This window comes from Eptatretus burgeri, chromosome 7 (genome assembly GCF_056783735.1).
Source record: "Eptatretus burgeri isolate ZD-2024b chromosome 7, Ebu_testis_v1, whole genome shotgun sequence".
NCBI lineage: Eukaryota > Metazoa > Chordata > Myxini > Myxiniformes > Myxinidae > Eptatretus > Eptatretus burgeri.
Genome location: NC_140967.1, coordinates 100,752,762 through 100,772,549, shown reverse-complemented (window position 1 = coordinate 100,772,549; position 19,788 = coordinate 100,752,762). Strand labels below are relative to the sequence as shown.

Below are 19,788 nucleotides of genomic sequence, written 5' to 3'. Positions count from 1 at the left end.
GTGTTGACTAGGCTGTGGTGTGCTCAAAACACACCCATAGCGGGATTCCGGCGTTTGATCCGGAAGGCTGCGACTAGATTGTCCGTTCGGTGGGCGAGAAGCGGTCGTCCGCACGCCGGCGGGCGGAAATCTACAACAATATTGTTTGCTTTTGGAAGAAACAGAATTACAGATTAATACAGATAATGGTGTTATGATTAGTTATTATGATAATAATTTTTTTGATAAATAAATGAGTAGTAAAGTACCAACTGGGGTATGTTGTTGTTCGTCTTTCGGCTGCTCCCGTTAGGGGTCGCCACAGCGGATCATCCGTTATGATCCGCATACTGATTTGGCACAGGTTTTATGCCGGATGCCCTTCCTGACGCAACCCTGGTCGCCTCTTATGACACAGGGATAAGGATTGGGTTTCGCCATGATTCCGGGCTGCCCTACACCCTCTCATAGCACGGCCCAGCACAGAGCTCCCGTCCTCAAGCGATCCTCCAACCCAAGCCTCCGAGTAGCCGGATTACAGGCGCACGCCACTACGCCCGGTTTAAAGTACCAACTGGGGTATATGTTAATCAAATCAATTTTCATGAACTATCATCTTGTATTCAAAATCAAAAGCCTTGCATGATTCACGTTAATACAATTCAGAGAAAAGGAGCAGTAAGAATTGATGTTTTGCTCACAAGAGAACAGGTGAAAATCTTGAACAATACTGGCTCACTTAAAATTAAAATGTCAAAACCAATGTTGAAGAAATATTCAATAAGAGAGACGAGTGGAGGATTTCTCCCATTTCAAATTCCTTTATTTGCTGGTTTAATTGCGGCTGGAGCATTGACGGGTGGTATTTCAGCAGCGGTGAAAACTGCCAACGAAAGGAAGGCTCAACTCCGGGCTCAAAAAAAAAAGAGTTAGAAAGACATAACAAAGAGTTGGAGAAACAAATTAGTGGAAGTGGTGTAATTATAGATTTTGCTGAAAAACTTGAAAGCCTACCTAATAAAGCGAGATTATTAGTTGGAGATATGCTTTCTTCTATCGCACAAGCAGGTGTAAAATTAACTAAAAGGGGTAATGGATTATGTATTTCTAATAAATAAATGAGCATTGATGAGTGGTTTAAAGAATTCGGAAAGAATACAACATCAAATCTAGAACTTATCAAATATTGTAATAAATTAACAATTCATAATGTGGTTATTTGTATGAGAGATGAATTAACAAATGTGTCTAAACATACAAAGAATATTATTATGAACTTAGAAGATAATAATGGGAATGGTTCTCATTGGGTTTGCATTTTTAATAGTCAAGACAAATATTATGTTGATAGTTATGGTCTTCCACCACTTGTTGAAGTATTAAAATTCTCACAGAATGGTGTTTATCAAACATTTCAAGTCCAAGAATTAAATTCCAAGTGTTGTGGTCAATTATGTCTATATGTGTTATATCAACTCAACAAAAATAAATTTTTTAATGACATTATTTTTAATCTAATATAAATGACTTGCGTTGGAAAAGATGGTTCTATCTTTGGTGTATCCCAAGAACTGGATATTGATTTATCAAATTATTACACAAAGGAACAGGCTAAACGAGAGAAATATAGTATATCAAAAATATTAAGATGAAAAATGTTTATAAATTAATAAATTATCCAAGCCCGATTGACGCGAATGACCTGGTGAGATGAAGTGATTTATCACAATGTATATCCTTAAATAAAATGGCACGTTTTGTTAAACAAGTAGAAATTACAACCACAACACCTGGTTCAACAAACCATACACCTTTTCTTCTTAAATTCAATTATCTGCTTAGTATTGAATTTTATAAAGAAGGAAGTACAGTTAATATGAGAAGATAGAAATGGAGGTATAATATGTGTGATTTAGGATATAATTGGTCTTTTTCATTTAACCTTGAAGACCTACCCGATTTTAATCACTCATAAAGAAGAATATTATCCTCTTGGTAAAAATCAGGAGATATGTGGAAGCACAATTCGCAAACAACAAATACACGATTTCGGGAATAGGAAATTATATGATGGTGAAGCAATAGTTTATATGACAAAGAAGGAAGGAAATTGGATAATTATACAAAGTCGAGGAATATAAACTGATTTAACAACAGGAAGATGGGGTGGTATTACGTGTCATCATATTAATCTATCATATATTTCTGATATATAAATGACAGCAAGAAGGCTTCAAAAAAATTCTATAATTTTTGTATTCAAGGATACCTACAAGAAAAGGGTGTTAGATTTTACATTCCTTATGAATTGGCACATAGACACGAGCATTTTTCAATTAAGAACTGGCCTTATACTGATATTAAAAACCCCACAAATAGAGATTTGATTAAAATATTCAATAAAAATGAACTTATAAAGGTGATGAAATATAAAACTCTTTTAGAAATCATCAGCAAATCTTATTGGTTTTCTATTATGAGAAAAAATAATTGTGGATATAAGAGTATCGCAGAATCCAGATGAATATATGTATGATATTCTCTGGGGTGAAAGTGATTCAAGGATAGTAAGGGATGAGGAAGGAGTTGAAGAAACTGAGGCAAGAGAGAAGGAGGAGATGGAGAAGAGAGAGAGAGAGAGAGAGAGAGAGAGAGAGAGAGAGAGAGAGAGAGAGAGAAGAGAGAGAGAAGGAGGAGAGGGAGGAGAGGGAGAAGATAGAGAAGAGAGAGAGAGAGAGAAGGAGGAGAGGGAGAGGGAGGAAAGAGAGAGAATAAATAAATATAAAAATATGGAAACCAGTGAGATTATAAAAAGATCAAAAGGTATTCCAGAAAATAAAATCAATCTCAACGCACTGTGGAGGAAAACAAAGAATTGGCAAGTCTATTAGAAATATATGCGTCAAGAGGATTAATATCAATTTCAGGGAAAAGATTTAAACGAGAAAGTGGAGAAGAGAAAGAAGGAAAAGATTATATTATTGATGATGTTGGTGTCATTGACTTTGCTTAAAGTTTTACATTTTTTTGTAAAATAAATGGAGGAGAGAGTGAAGGCATTTCTAAGGATTCTTTATGTTATAAAAATTAAGATTCAAATGTGCATGTTGGAAAATAAAAAGGTTTTCGCACTCTGTTGGAATTTTTCACATAAATAAATGAGTTATTGTCTCAAATGTAAAAAGAAAACAGAGCAAAAATATTTCGTATGTTTAAAGTAAAAATAATAGAGTTATACAAAAAGGTACATGTTCGGTGTGTGGCTCAAAAAAGAGTAAATTCATCACCAAATATAAACGAGGGGGAGATATACAAAAGTTTTTATCAGGAAGTAAATTTACAACAACTGGAATACCAGGGGAATTACATCTACCAGGATATTCTTTCTGTGGTCCAGGAAGAAACTTGAATAAAAGATTAGATGAGGCTGACAATCCTAAACCGTGGAGCAAACCTATCAATTGGGTTGATGAAGTGTGCATGAAGCATGATATTGATTATGGGAATACCATAACTTTGGAAGAGAAACATGAAGCCGAAGGGAAATGCTGTATAATTTGTCTCTGATACAAAATCAAACCTTGAGAGAAAAAGTTGATAGGTTCATCGTGAAGATGATCAGTGCTAAATTGAAACTTGGGCTTGGAAATTCAAAACGAATTATAGGCTCTAATGATGTCATTAACATTGAAGAGCAATTAGCTGATGAATTACAAAAACCAATAATCACAAAGTTTCATAGAAGGAAGGTTTATTCCAAGGAAGTTGATTATATCTGGTCCGCTGATATAATTGAACTCAATAATGATAAGGGGTACAAGTGTGTTTTAACCGTTATTGATTTGAGGAGTAGATATGCATGGGTTGTTCCTTTGAAAAACAAAACAGGTAATACTCTTGTTAGCTTTCCAACAGATATTCAATAAAAGCAAGAGAAAACCTAAAAAAATTGTGGACTGATGAGGGTACAGAGTTCTACAACAAAACATTTATGAATTTTCTAAAAAATAACAACATTACATTTTCCAGCACCTTTAATGAAGGAAAAGCGGTTATTGAGCGCTTTAATCGCACTTTAAAAGAGAGACGAGATAAAAAAAAATTCACTGAACTCGGTTCTCAACAATGGTTATCTTTAATTCAGGACATTGTAGATAAGTACAATGATACGATTCATACCTCATTGAAAATTAAACCATCAGATACATTTACAAAATTAAAATATGAAAAAGAGATTGTCAGAAAGCCTAAGTTCAAAGTTGGTGATATAGTAAGAATATACAGGTGGAAATCTCATTTTGAAAAAGGTTATTCCAAACGATGGACAAATGAACTTTTTAAAATTGTTGATGTCGTTGGTACAGTTCCTTGGACTTACAAATTATGTGATTTAAAGGGGGAAGAGATTTTAGGTTCATTTTATTCACAGGAATTAGAAAAGACAAAGATATATTGAAAAAAACCCTTGGACTTACAAATTACGAGATGGAAAGGGGGAAGAGATTTTAGGTTCATTTTATTCACAGGAATTACAAAAGACAAAGATAAATTGAAAACTTTTTTGACTCCACCCCTTTTTTAACTCCGCCCCTTTTTGACTCTGCCCACACAAGCCCCACCCACACAAACCCCACCCACGCAAACCCCACCCACGCAAACCCCACCCACGCAAACCCCACCCACGCAAACCCCACTCACAAAAGCCACATCCATACAAGCCCCACCCACGCAAACCCTGTAATGTCCGAGGCGCAGCGGAACATGGAGAGCGAGAGCGAGAGCGTTAGCAGTAACTCCGCTTTATTGCGCATCCGGATGTACATCACTGCCACCCCTAGCGGGCGAGTCATGATATACGAAAACCCAATCACGTGATACAGCACACTCCTCCCCTTGTAAAATGACAATTCCAATGGTGAAATGACAATTATAACATGACCAAACGAAACCAGTCAATATTCAAAATCCTCCAGGTACCGCGGTCATTTCCTGACCCGCCACGGGTGGGCAGCGCCGCCAGATGGCCCAGGCTCAGACGCCTCCCGGCTCGGTCGAGGTGACACCCTCGCCAGACTTGCCCCATCCGCAACAACAACCGCCCCCGGCCGACAAGCTTGCCCATCGTCCTCAGGCAGGACTGAATCAGGTGAAGACCCCGCGGGCGTCGGCACGTCCGGCCCTGGCGATACAACGCCCGGTCACCGCGACAACACAGGAGGGGGTCCCACATCGCTCGGCAAGGGGAGGGGGGGTGATGCTGAACAGCGATCATGCACTTGGTCCACGTGCCGCTAACACACCTTCCCACTATCAGTCTGCACCATGCAATTTGCCGGCCCCAGTACCACAGAGACCACAGCCGGCACCCATTTGGAACCGTGGAAATAATCGCGCACCATTACCCGCTGTCCCACATCAAAACTGCGCAGCAGCGTCGGGCGCGACACCGCCCCACTCACCGACCCTCCAGGTCGCAGCAAATCCAGTCTGGACCGCAATGCCCGTCCATAGAGACGAATGGCAGAAGAATCGCACGCGACAGGATGAATAGCGTTCCTGAATTGGAGCAAAAAGACATCGACCACCGTCTGCACAGGTGCAACACCCCCCCTGCGCAAAGCCCGTTTCAACATTTTAACAAATGACTCCGCCTGCCCGTTCATCGCAGGATGATACGGTGCGGACCTCAGATGTCGAATACCATTTTGACGCATAAACTCATCAAATACACCGGCAATTAACTGCGGACCATTATCAGAGACCAGAATCTCGGGTAATCCTTTATTAGCAAAGATCATCTGCAGTTTTTCTATTGTAATGTTTGCTGATGTATTACTACAACCTCCGGCCATTTTGAGAATGCATCGATCACAATCAAAAACATTTTGCCATTGACCGGCCCTGCAAAATCCCCATGGACCCTCTGCCAGGCCCTGTCTGGGGTTGGCCACAGTCCCGAAGCTCGACGCGGGTTATCAGCATCTGTTTGACACGTGGTGCAATGCTTAACCATCTGCTCAATGTCTTTGTCCAACCCTGGCCACCACAACAGGCTACGAGCAAGACTCTTGGTTTTCACGACGTCAAGGTGACTGACATGTAGTTCTTCCAAACACTGCTGCCTGAACTTCGGTGCAATCACCGCCCTCATTCCCCACATAACGCACTGTTGGACCAACGACAGCTCCGATGCACGCGACGCGAAAGGCTGAAATGCCGGTGTTGAAGGTAGATTGCTCCATTTCCCCATAGAAAAATCGCCTGAACGACACGGGCGAACACTGGATCATGAGCCGATTCCACCGCGACCTGTTTGGCCGTGATCGGCCCGCTTTGGACTTGGCCCAGCACGAACACATCAACCCGGTCGGCTGATTCAGACGATGCTGGACCCTCCGCGCAAGGCAAGTGCGAGAGCCCGTCGCAGTTTGCATGCTTTTCGGTGCTTCAGAACTGAATATCGTAGCTGTAAGCAGCAAGAGATAGACACCACCGCTGTATTCTCGCGGCCACCACCACCGGTACCCCGCGTTCGGGTCTCAGGATGAATTGAAGTGGTTTGTGATCCGTCTGCAAAGTGAAATGCCGCCCCAGCAGGTATTGATGAAACCTCCGCACACCCCAGACAAGGCTAAGAGCCTCGCGCTCGATCTGGGCATATTCCCGCTCTGCTGTGGACAGGGTCCGGGATGCAAAACAAACAGGCCGCTCGGAACCATCGTCCATCCTGTGGGAGAGCACTGCCCCGATGCCATATGCAGAGCTGTCGCATGCCAATGAGAGCAGATTGCAGGCTCGTAGTGCACGAGGACCGTATCCTCTGAGCAGCCGCTTGACTCGGTCGAACGACGCCTGGTGTGCAGGACCCCAGGCCCAGCGCTCGTCCTTCCTGAGCAACCGCATTAATGGTGCAAGCTGTGAGCTGAGCCCGCGCACAAATCTTTGGTAATACTGTGCCATACCAATGAACGAGCGCAGTTGCGTCTTGTCGCGAGGCGGTGGCATGTGCTGAATTGCCTCCACCTTCCGAGGGCCTTTCAACAGCCCCTCCGGCGTGATGATGTGCCCAAGGTATTCCAAGCGCTGCTTGAAGAATGCGCACTTGTCCCTGTTCAAGCGCAGGCCGCACGCTTCCAGCTTCGTCAGTACCTGGGCAATGTTCGCAAGATGCTCGTCTGCTGTTTTCCCCGCAATGAGCACATCGTCCAGGTAGGTTTGAGCAGACAGGCCAATGCAAACCTGATCCATGGCTTTCTGCCACAAGGCCGGGGCCGAAGCAATCCCAAAACAGTCGGGTATATCGATAGAGCCCTTGACACGTGTTGATTGTCAAAAGGTCGATACTCCCGGGATTCATCGCCAGGTGAAAATATGCATCACGCAGATCAAGCTTCGTGAAGTATTGACTCCCCGCCAATCGTGCATCTATTTCATCGATTGACGGCAGCAGATATTGCTCCACGCTGAGCCCCGGGTTAATCGTGGACTTGAAGTCCCCACACAATCGGACGTCTCCATTCCGTTTCAGCACCGTGACGACCGGGGTGGCCCAATCTGAGTACGACACCCGTTCAATCACTCCACAGGCCTCCAGCCTATCCAGTTCACCCTTGACCTTGTCCCGCAGGGCATACGGCACCGGTCGTGGTTTACAAAAACGAGGAACCACCCCCTCCTTCAGGAAGAGCTTTGCCTGCACATCCTTGAGTTTCCCAAGGTCGTCGCAAAACAACCCTTGATGTCTTTGAAGAATCTTCTCCAACTGATCCTCCCATCGGCTCGGCACGGGTTGCACAAGGTGAACGGCGGCCCAATCTAGCCTGATGCGGGTCAGCCAGTCCCGACCAAGGAGAGACGGTCCCCTCCCCCGCACAACGTACAACGGAAGTGTGGTGACCTAGCCTTGGTAGACTACAGACACGTCTGCCATCCCGACTGGCGCTATCTTTTCGCGGGTGTACGTGAACAGTGTGAGGTCCGACCTGATAAGCCTCAGGCCGTTGAGTCTACGCACGGTCTGTTCGCCGATGATCGACACTGCCGCTCCCGTATCAACCTGAAACGTGATCAGCGTTCTGTTCACTTCGATTTCCACCATCATCGGGCATGCCACCGCAGGGCCAATTGAAAACAGGCTCATCAACGGCTGCCAGTTCCGCCCCGGGTCGCCGGGGTCGCCCCGCACATCACCGTCCATGACCTTAACGGTGGCCAACGCCCCTCGGCACACACGCTTCAGATGACCCACCTTGTGACAATGTAAACACAAGGTGTCTTTATACGGGCACACATGGCGCAAGTGTCGACCTCAGCATCCCAAACACGTCTGCGGCGTCACCTCGCCGCTCGTGCGGCCGCGCGGCGACGTTTGGCCCCGGCCCGCACCGAAGGTCGCGCGTGCGTCCCGGGGCGCTCGCAATACCGCGTGGGCCCCCGGGCCATCTGGCATGCCGTGGCCGGCAATGGCCCGAACATCTCCGAGAGTCTGCTCGACAGCTGTGGCAGTGTCGACCGCTGAGGTGAATGCAATGGCTTCACCCTCTAGCCGCAGAATCGCCGAAACCATTTTCGCATCTTGTAAACCAGAAATAAAGCGATCTCTGAGTCGAGCTGGACGCTCCCCCACCGTGAACTTGCAGGCCACGGAAGAATGCTTCATCCGCGCCACGCTCCCCTGTACCTTTCGCGAGGTGATCGAACTGGCATCGAGCCAGCTGTAATGACTTCTCCAGCACCATGTGTGCTTTCATCTTCTGCACAATGTCCTGAAACGACAGCCCGTCATCACTGGGCTTGTCCGGCGCCACCAAATCACTCAGCAGTCGATAATGTTCCGCCGATAGCGAGGCGAGCAAGATCGACTTCTGTTTGCGCTCGTTGACCACATCATTCGCGTGGAAATAGCATCCCAATTGCTCCGAAAACGATTCGAAGACATCTCCGACGAAAACGGGCACCTGTCCGTGCACCGTGACTCGTCTACCAACTGTAATGTCCGAGGCGCAGCGGAACATGGAGAACGAGAGCGTTAGCAGTAACTCCGCTTTAATGCGCGTCCGGATGTACATCACTGCCACCCCTTGCGGGCGAGTCATGATATACGAAAACCCAATCACGTGATACAGCACAAACCCCACCCACATAAGCCACATCCACATCCATCATATCCACATAATTAGTGATTAGTTTATTAGTTCCCCACACACACAACATGTTTACTTAATTAAAAAAAAATTCTCCATCCACACAAGCCACATTCACACAAACCCCCCACACACAAGCCCCACCTACCCACACAAGCCCCACCCCCTTCCCCCTGTGCACCCCCACCTTTGACCCACTACCCCCTCATCCCCACACACACAGGGAGGGGAGAGGGGAGAGGGATGAGGGGGGTGGTGGGTCATTGGGGAGCGCACCTACCCCCCAACCCTAACTCTAACCCTCCCAAAACGCCCCCTCCCCTTTACATCTCCTTTATTCTTTTTTGTAATTAAGTATTAAATAATTGTAAGCAAAGCATATATAATTTAATTAAACAAGAATTTAAGTAAAAACATTGAACAAAATCTTCTTTCGCAGCAGTCTGATGGTTTGTGATTTTGAAACTCGGTCGACATATTCTGTTCAAAACAAAGAGGGAAGAACAATTAGGGTATATAAAGATGAATATGTCATGATACAGTATTAATAAAATAATAAATTAAACATTTACCTACAGAAGATTAAGTTTTGTGCCACGTTCATCCAGACAAGTGTTTAAACTGAAAAAAATAATAATAATAATGAGTCAACACTCAAGAGAGATATAGACAGAGACATAGAGACAGAGATAGAGACAGAGGGAGAGAGAGAGAGAGAGAGAGAGAGAGAGAGAGAGAGAGAGAGAGAGAGAGAGAGAGAGAGAGAGAGAGAGAGAGAGAGAGAGAGACAAAGACAGAGAGAGGCAGACAGATACAGACAGATACAGAAAGAGACAGAGACAGAAACACACAGAGACAGACAGAAACACACAGAGACACACACACACAGAGACACACACAGAGAGACACACAGAGGGAGAGACACGCACACACACACACGGATAATTTCTGACCTTTGACTTGACTCATTCAAGGTCAGAGGACGTGAGAGGACTTCCTTCCAACCAACAATAATGTCATTCATTATTTCTTCTAAACGATTGAATGTCTTTAAGGATGTCATTCATTTTTTGCCATTCCTCGTGATATTCAATGGCCTCATTTTCCAGTTCAGTTATCAACGATGTTCTTATTGGGGACAACCTGTTAGAAAAAAACATACAATAATTATTGGTTGTATAATGATTTAATTCTGTATAAAACAACAAATAATGAATTGGTTTAAGGATCTCACCTCTCATCTTGTGAAAATGATTGATCTGCAAGGTTGAAGTAATCTTCTGAACACTCCGTGTTCTGAATAAAACAAACTAAGTTCGCGTTTGGTATTAAATAGTCCGAGTTGATAACTCATATAGGAAATGTGGAAACAATGGGTTTCTTCGGGTGTGTCTCAAAAGAAGGAATTCGTGTTTTTGCTTCAGGGAGGCAGCTCGGTTCTCAAGCAGTCCGACTCATTTTAGCCAGAAAATGAAACAGCTTGCTTCAAATTATTTTGAGAAAAAAAAAACTTACATAAAATAACACATAATGTTGAATTTGGAAAGACTATGAAAAATAAGAGCATTAAGAGAAGTTTATCATTTCATTTCTGCTCAACAAAGACACTTAAACCAAGAACCAAGTTCCAAGTTATTCTTTGTGAATATACTCGATGGAAATGATTGTGATCAGAAAATTAAGTTATTCCCTAAAGTAGAACATGGGCAAATATTCGTTGGTTCACTCTTTGAGTACAATGAAAATATTAAAGGGAAGAAGTGCTTTAATCAGTAAGTCTCAATCTTTCATCATCTTAATTTTACATTTGCTTGTATGGGAGGGAAGGGGATAGGTGTGGAGGAAGTGTCTCCCATTTTGAGCTTTTGGGGCTTGGGTCAGAAAGTTTTCCCTTTTTCCCCATTCATTTGAATGGGCATCCCAGAAACCCCATTTATCATCTACTGGCACTGATAGAAAAAGAGACAAAGAGCAGATGCTTATCTGGGATTGACTTACTTAACAATTAAACACAGATAAGGGTACACAGCAGATAATTCAGGTGGGGAAGAGAAATCGTCTCGCTCACCAAATAAAGACGTCTTGAAATGTGTGAGCATGCCTTGTTTGTTGCCAGCGCCCAGCCTTGCTGTGCACCCATTTGCAAACAGGCTTCAACACCAATTGACGTTACCCCCAAGAATCAGGCATGCCAAGAGCAGGTCTCGAGCAGTAGGAGCATTAACGGTCCGAGCATCACCCACCACCAGGAGCCACAATTGACGGACAGCTGTTAGGAGCTGTGAGACTTTGAGGTGCTGTGAGGCACACCGAGACGCTGAGGCCGTCACCAACTCACTGGCAACGACTGACTGGAAAAGCCGTCTGACTGACACCGACTCACTGACTGGTAAAGTCACCTGACTGACTGGTAAAGCCGTCTGACTGATACCGACTCACTGACGCCAACTGACTCGTTGTCGACTGACCCACCACCAAGAACGGACCTCTCGTCCTCTTTTTATCAGCGGCATGTCTGGGCGAGCGCAGACTCCAGGAAAATCCACCCGCCCCATTTGCGAATCATTGCCGTGACAACCCGCACATCCCGCAATTATTCCTGGCTTACGATGCCATGTTTGTGGTTCTGGACGAATGGCAAAAAGCAGCCATTTGTCAGAATTAACGAGCGAAAATGTAAAGCGCTCATAAAACGTCAACAACAATTATCACCTCAATGTTCAGCCCGATATGAAAAATAGCCAGTTAGCGTCCATATAGCTGCTGAACGGGGTGTCAAACATCGATGGAAAAAGGCGGGTCTTGGCGTCGGTGAAAGAAGTGGGTGTCAATGTGGATGGAAAAGGGTGGGTGTCAAGCCTCCGTTGGACAAATGGCTATCTCACGTGCGTGAATGTGTCTGTCGTAAAGAGAAAAAGGAGCTTTCCATAAGTGAGGGAATCTATTCTTTACCCTTCTCAATGCATCACATTTAGAATCCCACCAGACATGGGGATGGCTCTATCTTGAACATGCATTTAGGGAAATAACTATCTGAGGACCTGGACGTTTGTATGCATTCGTCGGATCGGATTCTGAAAGCCATAACAATATATATATATATATATATATATATATATATATATATATATATATTTTTTTTAATAGCCTGCACTTGTGTCAACGATATATAGTTGTGTCCAGGTATCCGTTAACACGGAAATACTCAGAGCCAGGACCTTACCCCCTAAGAGATGGTCCAAGTGGTCTTTTAAGGCACTGCATTCAATATTACTTTACTTTTACCATTCCCCAATGTCGTCCAAATGAGCTGAAACGATGGCAAACACACATGGAAAGCAGATAGCTGAAACACGCTCTTACCTTTTGAACGATTTTTCTTTTTTTGTAATAATGCAAGGTCCAGGGAAGAGGGTCGACAAGACGCTATAATAACGGGAACAAACCAAGCGAGTCAAAAAGACAAACTTATGTACAATGAGGAGAAATAAAAGCTGAAATCCTACCCAGCAGCAGAGGTGGCGTTAGTCATTTGGGGGCCCCATGTAAAACACAATAATGACCCAGTGGGACCCATGTTAACTTGTCAATCGGTCATCATAGAAATATACACATTTTGACCTTCATCCATCTGACATCGATGTATTCGGTCATTACTTGTGCAATCTCAACCAATTTAACTTGTCGAGGGGACTACTGGTCGTCTGGCAAAGGTTGTAGCGACTTCGTTTGCCCTACTCACCAGGAATTTCGAAGGTGGTGCGACGCAAATTACAGCATCTTCGTAAATGTGTCCCGTGTCATGCCACTCCTGGTGGTGGTGAGAGAGGGTATTACGGATGACGCTTCAGAACCCTCCATTGTTTCATGACTCACGAGTAAGAGGACTCCATGTTATTTTCACACTCATTTAGCCAATGTTGCTTTCACCTCGATTGCAAAAAAAATCCAGAGGAATTCCCATTTTATTACCTTTTCTGCATTGGAAAGATGTATATATAGCAGCTTGACTATCGTTCCACCTTATTGTGCCATTTTTCCAAGGATATCTCAGAATAATTATCTCGCATATTAATAATATTTACAATAATAATGACAATAATTGGCAGTAATAAAAAGAATAACATGATACTCCTGGCCGCTCCTGTAGATAAATTTCAAATTATTTTACATGATTAGAGTAACGATAACCCCCTAATCTCACCGCTAGCCTTAAACACAAACTCACGCAAAAAGCTGATCCATGGGGTGTGTTCCATGATCAATCAGCTTTCGTAGTCAGGTTCCTTGTGTAATTTCGTTGGAATTTTTTGGAGAGTAGCAAACCTATAGATTTTTGAGAAGTTTAAAATCTATTTAAAGAGAAAAAAAATGATGTTTCACATTTTTTCAACTTTTGGAAAGGTCGTTTTGGGGTGAAAAACGCTTTTTTTGAATTCCACTCTTTTTTGAATTTTTGTAATTCCAAACACTACCAGCTGACACACCTGGGATGGGTCTTAACGTTGGCTCTCTCCAGAACAAACAGAAAGAATTCTTACAAAGCTCCCTTGTTGGGCTGGCTACAACTCTCTCCTTCCAACACGCCCGTTGGCGGTGACGCAGATCGGAGCTCTGCCTCTGATGCCTGAGGTAGCACATGAGTGGTCAACGCTAATGACTGTGTTAGAACAATGTCGCAGATTGAAAGAGCTTGCTGTTGGGAAAGATCACCCGACTGTCATTTCCTGTGACTTGGCCCTCTATGAGAAGGTAATTCAGCTACTGGATGCTCGGCCTGACTTAAAAGGCATAATCATTCCCAGATTGGGAGAGCTACATGTCGTCATGGCTGCACTGAGAGGTCTGGGTGCATCCATAGAGAACTCTGGCATAGACGATGCTTGGATAGAAGCCGATGTGTATGGATCTGCCACCACAAGACAGATTCTGAAATGCACCCATTACAAACGCTCACTTATACTCAGATATACTGGTATGTGGCACTCTCTGAAATGGGAATAGAAGAATTCTTCAAGGACAATCCGCATCTAAAGGAAGTCTGCGTTGTTGCAACGGATACAGTTCAAACTGCTTGTGGAGAACATGAAAAAACACTGAAAGCTGAATCAGTGCAGCAAGCCAGCAACTGTCTGCTCCAAGTCATCATCAATGAGAACTTGTTTGAGAGACTTCAGGAATGGGAGGCCAGCCGCTCAAAGAATGCCATGTTCAAGGCCATGATGAACTATCTCCACAGAGTTGAGGCAATTCTGCATTTTGTTGCAAATCTCGGAATGCCGACTTAAACCTTCATCTTCAAGCCGGTGAAGAACTCAGCAACATTTTTTGCCATGGACAGAATCAAGTACAAGCGGCTCTGGCCAAGGTACACATCTGACATGTATGCCCTTAAGACCAGCCATCCAGAGACCTGGAGGGAGCTCGAAGCAGGCAATATTTCGGTCACCAAGAATACTATCCCATTTGTATCCATCGGAGCAGACCACGCTGTTGAACATCTGAACAGGTTGCTGAAGGTTCACTCTGGTTTGATTGGCATATCAAATAATGCAAATGCCAGACAGCGATTCTTCTTGGCTGCACCTGAACTGTCACGCCTGTCTTGCGAGTTTAAGGGACAGTTTGGTCTGAAGGAAAGTGAGATCACTGAGCACCATGACCTGTCTCCAAGTGTCGTCAAGCGTGAACACAATGCAATTGACCGAATCAAGGCTGCCATACTTAGTCATGAAAATCCATTTGAAGTTCAGGGTAACCAGCTCTTCAATGTGGTCACCCATGCTTATGTGCCAGAAGAATTTGTACCACAGATACTGAACATTGATGAAACGGGACAGAATGTCTATGAATATTTTGTTGCTAAACGGATCAATGGTGATGTCAGCCTATGGGCGCCAGTGAAGAAGGAGAAGAACAGAATGTACATGTCTGGCAATACAACACAAGCAATCAAGATCAGGGACAAGACAGTAGATCGAAAAGAAACCAAGGATTTGTATGGTAGACTGATGGTACTCTCCAGATCTAGTAGGGACGTCGACCAGAAGGATGCAATTGGCAACTTTGAATTGACTGTGACACCGAGGGCCCTGTTTGCACCAAACGGTAGCTTTCTGTCATGCACCGACAAGTCAAAGCTAATCCACAACTTGGAGAAGTTTGCCAACAAGGAACCATCTTTACCAGAAGATGAGCTTGATGCCACACACATGGAACCAGCACCCGCTGATGCTGTAATTGCTGGCAGTACTAGCACGAAGGTCGCAGTCGTGGATGGAATGGTAGTTGTCCAGAAAATGACCAAGAATCCAGCAATGGTCGTGACAGTGAAGGACCTCAGTGAATGTTTCAATGATAGGGTGACGAGTCTGACCAGAGGCTTCGACCATGTAATTCTTGTTTTTGATACATACAAGCAAGATTCCCTCAAGAGCAGAACCAGAGACAAACGACGTCAAGGAAAGGCACCAGTCCAATATCAGGTCAAGGATGATACCAGCATCAAACACATCACGATGAGTCGATTTCTGTCCCATGATCAAACCAAGGCTGATCTGACGGAGTACTTGGCAGAGAAAACTCGAGAATACAACCACGATTCAACAAAGGTGGTAGTCGTTTCGGCATCTGGGCGGACGTCGAGCAACAGGGGTCTCCAATTTGAGAGAGAATAACCATGAGGAGGCCAATACGTTGATGATCCAGCAAGGAATAGCTGCATCCTCTCCCAAGACGTGTCTGACTCCCAAGTATCTCTCCCTGGTTACTCCCTCTTACGGTATGACAGACCTGAGCCTCGTCCTGGTGGAGGTGTTGCTCTCTTCATCAAAGACTCTATTCCTCACTCTCCATGCACTGCTCTCACTCCCCCACACCCCCAGGAATACCTCTGGCTTCGGCTTCCCCTCCACTCCCACCTCATGTTTATATGTGTACTGTACCGTCCACCGAACAGTGATGACTCCATCTACACCTCACTATCCGAAAACATGGACCATCTTCTATCTTCTCATCCAAACTCTCTCTTCCTCTTATGTGGTGACTTCAATTGTCATCACGCCAGTTGGCTAGGTGTGGGTCCCTCTCTCACCTGCCATGGCACCTCAGCAAAAGCTTTCTGCGACTCATTGGGACTGACTCAATCGGTCAACTTCCCGACCCGGATCTCAACCAATGGTACTCCATCTCTTCTGGATCTGGTTTTGACAAATTTCCCTGACAATATCTGCTGCTCTTCCTTCGCTCCAATTGGTTCTTCTGACCACGTCCTTGTTAAAGTGGACATCTCTCTGGCTGTTATCAGAGAACCACCTCACCGCCGTCGAGTCTGGCATTTCACTCAAGCCGACTGGCAGGGTCTCCGAGCAGCCATCAAACTTACAGACTGGTCTCCTATCACTACTTTCTCAAACATCAACTCATCCTGGGAATTCTTTCAAAGAAACTTGCTCTCCCTCATGCACAGATTTATCCCCTCTCGTGTTCAGTTGTCTTACCCTTCCTCCCGCCCTTGGTTTACTGAAGCTTGTGGCGAGGCAGTTGTCCTGAAACAACTTGCCTTTGCCTCATGGAAAGCAAACCCAACTGAGGGCAATCTCAGTTCTTTCCACAAAGCTCGGAACAAGTGTGTATCTACCCTCAGGAGAGTCAGAAAACAACATCTTTCTAATCTCGTCTGAACTCTCAATCCTCTCTCCCTCCTCAAAATCCTGGTGGCGTTTAATCAAATCTGTTTCTGGTGTATGTTCCCCCTCCATCCCCTCCCTTACCTCAAATGGCCGCACTGCTGATTCCACACGTGATAAAGCTGAATGTCTAAACTCGGTGTTTGCAGCTAAATCTTGTGTCCTAAACCCATCACTATCTCTCCCCACTTTACCCAGTCGCACCCAACTGTCCCTGGACTCTGTATCCTTTTCTCCTGACAAGGTGGAGAGCTTGCTTTCAAACCTCGAGTCAGATTCTGCAACCGGTCCAGACAGCATCAGCCCACGTGTCCTCAAATCCTGCTCTTCTGCTCTTCTGCTCTTCTGCTCTTACTCACCCTCTCTCTGTTCTATTCACCCTCTCATTTGCCCAAGGTCATCTGCCATCTGCTTGGAAATCTGCTAACATCACTGCCCTGCATAAAAAAGGTGCAAAAACAGATCCCTGTAACTACAGACCAATCAGCCTTCTCCCAATCATCAGCAAGGTGATGGAATCCATCATCGCTTCAGACATGAAATCCTTCCTCTTCTCCAATGGCTTGATTTCCAATCATCAATTTGGTTTCAGACCAGGTCACTCTACCCTGGATATGCTGCTTCTGCTCTCCCATCAATGGATGGAGGTCCTCAATGCCAGACAGGAAATCCGAGCCGTATCCCTGGACATATCACGTGCTTTTGACACAGTCTGGCACCCTGCCCTACTCACCAAACTCTCTTCCCATGGTATTCAAGGCCATCTCCACTCATGGCTCGCAGACTTCCTCTCCTGTCGCAGTCAACGTGTGGCCCTAAATGGAGTTCTTTCATCCCCTCTTCCTGTGCAGGCTGGAGTTCGTCAAGGCAGCATTCTGGGCCCTGTTCTTTCTCTGGTTTTCATTAAACATCTCCCCGACTCTCTATCTGGAAAATCCTCTTTATATCTTTGCTGATGGCACCACCCTCTGCCATACCATCTGTCATCCCTCAGACCGGCAAGCAGCAGCTTCTTCGCTCACTGCAGATCTGGATAAAATCACAAACTGGTCCAACACGTGGAACATGTCTTTCAATCCAGACAAATCTCACACTCTCACTATGTCTCTTCGAAAGGACCGTTTACAAAACCTCCCCATCCACTTTCTCAACAATCCTCTGGAAGAAGTCTTTTCTTTCAAGCTTCTGGGTCTCACTATCTGCCATGACCTTTCCTGGGAAAGTCACATTTCCAACCTCGCCTCAAAAGCCAGTCGCCGACTGGGAATCCTCTGTCGTGCAAAGTCCTTCCTCGGCCCTCTTGAGCTCCTGACCACTTACAAAGCTTTTGTCCATAGCCTGATGGAGTACTGCTCTCCCCTCTGGGCTGGTGCTCCTGCCTCCCACCTTTCTCGGCTTCACGCTGTCGAAACCAGGGCTTTTAAGATCATCGGCATCTCCCGCAATGAAGCTGAGTCTTTGGGCCTCTCACTCAATCACCGCAGGTTGGTCGGTGGTCTTTCTGTCTTCGACCGACTCCTCTCCAGCCTTGCCCCCCCTGCTCTCTCTGCGATTTGTCCCCACCACATTTCCACAGGGCGCTCAAGGTCCGCCAACAACCCCCTTCTGGTAAAACTACCAAAATCACGAATCACTGCCCATCTTCACTCTTTCATTCCTCCTTTTTCCCGCCTTTGGAATAAACTTCCTCACTCTATTCTTTCCCACTCTTCCCTCCAGGCTTTCAAAACAGCTGTTCACCACCACCTCTTATCTTCCCCCATCCAAATCCTCGATCTTTTCTGCCCCCGATAATCCACCCAAGCCCACTTCCTTCAATTCTCCTGCTTTCCTTCCTGAAAGTCCCTGTAATGTCCATCTTCTCTTTGCCATGTTCCCCATCCCATCCCCATCCCTCTCCCTTCCACAGTTCACCTAATGTGTCTGTTCCCCACTGTTTTGTCCCTTTCACTCCCGCCCCTCTTCTCATGCCTCCTTGCTGTGAGTTGTGTGTTAGCTCTCATACGAGCCTCGACCAAGGTGTACAAAAAAAAAAAAAATCACAGCAACACATGGGAGATATTGAGCTAACGATATTCTCACCTGATACGGATGTTCTGGTTCTTGCCATAGCAAACTATCATCTCCTGCCAAGACACACATCTATCTCAATGGCATTCAGAATTGTCAAAATCGAGCCAATCTGAAAGGCCCTAGGTAAGGAGAGAGCCCAGGCATTGCCAGCCTTCCACGCACTCACAGGTGCCGATAATACTGGGCGGTTCGCTCGACATGGTAAGGCAAAGTGGTTCCAGTGCTACTTGAAGGCCGATGATGACATGGTAGATGCCTTTGCTGTGCTCTGTAAGGATGCTGAACTGTCAGAGGACCTATACACAAGTTATTGTCTCTTCAGGTTATTGTCCAAGTGGTGTCAATATTTCCAGCATCCCTGAACTTCGGTGGCATCTCTTCTGTAAGAACATAGCTGAGAATGACAAGTTACCACCAACTGTTAGTGCTCTGAGGCAGCATATCATGCGGGTACATATCCAGGCGTACGTTTGGGGTCAAGCAGCAATTTCTCAGCAAACATTTCTTGATCCATTAAAGAATGGCTTCCACAAGGACACGAGTGGTCAACTCAAACCGACAACAACAGACATTCTCCATGCACCAAAGGCAATTATCGAGATGATAAGGTGCCAGTGCAAGACAGAATGTTCATCACAGAGATGTTCCTGCAGGGCCAAGAACTTAATATGCACTGATCTTTGCATGTGCAGCACTTCGTGTGAGAATGACGAGGACTCAAACATTGAACGGCATGACTACGATAGTGATGATGATGATGGCAATGATGAGCGACATTAGAGACAGTGATGCCAATTGGCTACAAACTCATATTTGACATTAAGTACATTTCACTGATCACTATATTCATGCGTTACTTGTTTCAAGATTTGAAAGCAATACATTAAATAAACGGTAATTTGACA

General features: G+C 45.1%; 1 long non-coding RNA gene and 1 pseudogene across 1 annotated transcript; both read right to left on the bottom strand.

Moving 5' to 3' along the window:
* Positions 1 to 400: 400 nt before the first annotated feature.
* Positions 401 to 541, bottom strand: LOC147023912 (signal recognition particle RNA; annotated as a pseudogene).
* Positions 542 to 9,530: 8,989 nt separating this feature from the next.
* Positions 9,531 to 10,477, bottom strand: LOC147023911 (uncharacterized). Its single transcript, XR_015059761.1, has 3 exons — positions 10,357 to 10,477; positions 10,076 to 10,265; positions 9,531 to 9,602 (listed from the first exon to the last, which is right to left on the bottom strand). It is a non-coding gene; the product is annotated as an uncharacterized LOC147023911 (long non-coding RNA).
* Between the last annotated feature and the right edge of the window lie 9,311 nt (positions 10,478 to 19,788).